The sequence below is a fragment of the Drosophila miranda genome, chromosome XR (genome assembly GCF_003369915.1).
Source record: "Drosophila miranda strain MSH22 chromosome XR, D.miranda_PacBio2.1, whole genome shotgun sequence".
In the NCBI taxonomy this organism is placed as follows: Eukaryota; Metazoa; Arthropoda; class Insecta; order Diptera; family Drosophilidae; genus Drosophila; species Drosophila miranda.
The window spans coordinates 52,258,661-52,262,193 of NC_046674.1; positions in this window are offsets into that span (position 1 = coordinate 52,258,661).

Genomic DNA, 3,533 nt, shown 5'->3' on the forward strand with positions numbered 1-3,533 from the left:
TTATGACACTGGGCGTTATGACATGCACCCACCAAAAACAGCTGAAAGATGCAGAATGTGAATAAAAGTTAAATACATCTTTGCACATTGAAACAATTTTAAACTTTGAGTGCTCATATCTTCTAACTAATCTTCTGATTATTTTGAAAATTGGACTTCAAGAGCTCTGAAAAATGCTCTATTAGATGCGTATATTAATTTTATCTTAGGCGCTCAAGATAGGCGCTCGACTTTTGACATCTTTTTGGGCTGTTTCCCCACTGTGCGCCGTGCGTTTTATCCGATCTCAAGTCTGATTTTCAGACTTTCAATTGAAATAAGCGGGTGTAGCAGATATCTCCTAGGAAGGATGCCAATAAGTCCATAACGGTGGCCGATTTACTGTCTCCACGGTTAGTGTCCCCCCACCTCGACTGCGACAGCGGTGACAGGAACTCCTGGTAAGCTGCACCTCTGTTTTCATGATCGCCGCTACTCGCCAGGCAATTTTTGGCCTGTTCACTATGAGCAACAGCCCGTTGTAATATTCGGCCATCCTCTTCGATACAAAAACATCTCGCTGGCGCTCTTCCCCAACCGCGTGCGCTTCTGACATCATCATTACAACAACAAACGCTATTACATTGTTTCGTGTGCTATAATTGCGCCACCGCTGCACTCGACATTTGAGGAGAGTCACCAGCTTTACATTCGCTCTTAAGTGGTAAACTCCCTTCAGGACCACTATTAGCACCAGCATCTAGATTGATTCTACCTGCCTTATCCCCCTCCCAATCTTTTAGTATGCGACGATTCGGCAGGCTTTAGGCATAGGCCTCACCCCTACTGCTCAGTGGGATATGCCTGGCCCTGCTCTAGATCCTCCTTCCGTGGGCGCTAACTGGACGGCACCCCCGGCAGTTGGCTGTTCTTGTTCTGACACACTCGCCACACTCACATGAGTGTGAGTAAGTGTCGCCTGATTTGGTTCAGTGCGTCCGCTGTCTCGCGTACGAGTCTGCTTGTGGCCTTCCAGGATACTAAGACTTTGGCTGTTAACGTAGATTGCTATGTTCCTAGGAGGTATATCCAAGGTGTTTATCAACTTCACCACTCGCCTTACTGCATACACCTCTGCCTGTATTAAACTGCTCCAGTCTTGTAGTCTTAGGGATATGTTGGTCGCCAGATCTTCGCAAAAGATCCCAGCTGGCGTCTCCTCCGCTGTCTTTGAGCCGTCAGAAAAATGGAATGCTCGTTCTACCTAAGGACAGACATTTCTACCAAACCTGTATATGCCCATTTTAATTTATATTCCGCGATAGTTTCGACACGCAGTAGTCACTTTGCCCAACCGTTCCACTTTCTTCCTTACGGAGTATAGTGGCGATGGCGATGACTTGAAGAACCGTGCAGCCTCGCGGCATTTGTCTCAGCCTGGAACTTGAGGTAGATGTCTATTGGTGTCTGATTCAATAATTTAATGGCCTATGTAATCTTGTCTGGTGCCATTACCACCCGTACGATATCCTCAATTTCCTCTCCCTGCTGTCACTCTACGTCGGCGGATGCGTTGGGTTTGGACAGTACTCTCTGATTTCGCTTAGCTCCAGTGTCCACAAAGAATTGCGATTGGACTTGGCCTTGGTGCCGCTTCCTCTAGTACTCCCATACGATGGATGTCCCCTTCCGGCGGTCAAGTAGCATATTTTTCACGGTTTTAAAAAAATGCTGATCTATTCTGTCCGTTTAGGATTACGGTAGGCCTTGACAATATCTATTTCCCATTTGATATTTCAAAGTATCCTGTAGGGGTCCGAAAAGGAGCACTCACGGGACACATGACAATGCTCGATGGCGAGAAAGCCGCTATTTGATGACAGGGTTATGTCTATAACTTCTGCACGGTTCTTGTTGCGGAAAGTGGTTTGGCCTCCTTAGTTGCACAGAACAAGATTTGTGGACAGGATGTACTCGAAGAATGACTCTCCCCTGGATCTTGTACCCGAACTTCCCCAGAGGCAGTAATGGGCGTTCGCATCGCAACCAAGGGCGGGTTCTCTTCTTCATATGGCAAGTATGCCGAGGAAAGGTATAGGGTTTTCCCGTCTTTCCTCTTGCATAGTGCATAGTCGGGTCCGGACTTGTGTACCTGCAAGAAAACAGAACATTAAGTTCGTTCCTTACCACGATGCAGGTTCTTGGCTTATTAATCTGCATCAGCTAACGAGTTGTCTTCGCGAACAACTGCGTCCTGTCGCTGTCGATGATGGCTACCTGCACCTCAGGTGTCGATCCAAGGCTGGCCAGAATATTCTCTGATTTCGCCCTTTTCGACTCGAAGTTTCTGTGGAGTCATCCGTCTTCTGCTGCTTGTACTTTGGCTCCCGGCCAGTTCCTTCTATTTAGAAGGTATTGATGGTGCCTTGGCGCTCGCGCCATTCCGCGTCTGAGGTGTGGTCTTCCCCTTCTGCTCCTCGATGTCTTTCTTCCTCCCTTGCGCATTCGCAGACGACCCAGAGAAGTTTTCTCACTTTCGCCAGCTAGTGCTGGCGATGAAGCTGAAGGTTGATTCTTCTCTGCCGCCATGATGGGTGCGCTCTAAGGGGTTTTGGTCTTACTTTTTCGAAAGGCTCTTTTTCTCGCGGTCAGCGTGTCGGGGCTAAGTCCTCAAAATTACTTAACTGACGACTTGTGGCCTGCCAGCCGCTTGCGTTGGTTCTCCGCCTCATCCGCCTTCGTCTTCACCGCCGCATCAGCAAGTGGTAAGCTTGATTTTTACCTCCGCCTTCTGCTGGTCCTCATTGTGCCTAAGGTGAGCGAAAGCAATAGCCAACTCTGCCTCCGACACTGAGAGACCAGTGGAGACGAAGCTTCCGCCTGTGGTTCTCGGTTCCAGTTCCTCCAAAGCCTCTTTCTGATCTGGACCTTGCTTGTGACATTACACGCGATAGCAGCCAAGCAATCCACTGCTAGCTCGGGTTTCGTGTTGCAGTCACAGGATATCGACGTCGCGTCGGGAGGCCTGCGTGCGCTGCCCCATTCACCGCTGGTACTGGTTTCCCGACTACTTGCACCTCAGCTAAAGATTCGTTAGAGGAAATTCCCATAAAAATATGCGTATTCCACACCACCAGGGGTGAGCTACTTTTACCTTCGGCGCTCCCCCTTGACCTGCCCGGTCTGTTTGGCCCTTCTGGTAGCATGCGCTACCACCGGTATAACTCTTATGTTCCTTCCGCTTCCGCATCACGACAAGATGAAAACTTGCGAGGGGGAGATTATAGACTTAATTTGACCCTTAAATACAAACTTTTGGTATTTTTTATAAAAAAAACTCGTATTGCGTGGAAAGTAAAAACCGAACGGTAGAAAACTGTAAAATGCGATATTATGAGGTTGTGTCAGTTGCACTATATACAGTTTTTGAGCCATATGCTGTGTTCGAGCCAAGTCCCAACAGTTTTGTAATGGAATTCGTCACCTATTACTTATATTCCTCAACCCGCTCATTGTTAGTTCTGGCTCGTTCGTTTATTTTTCCAATAGTAGTT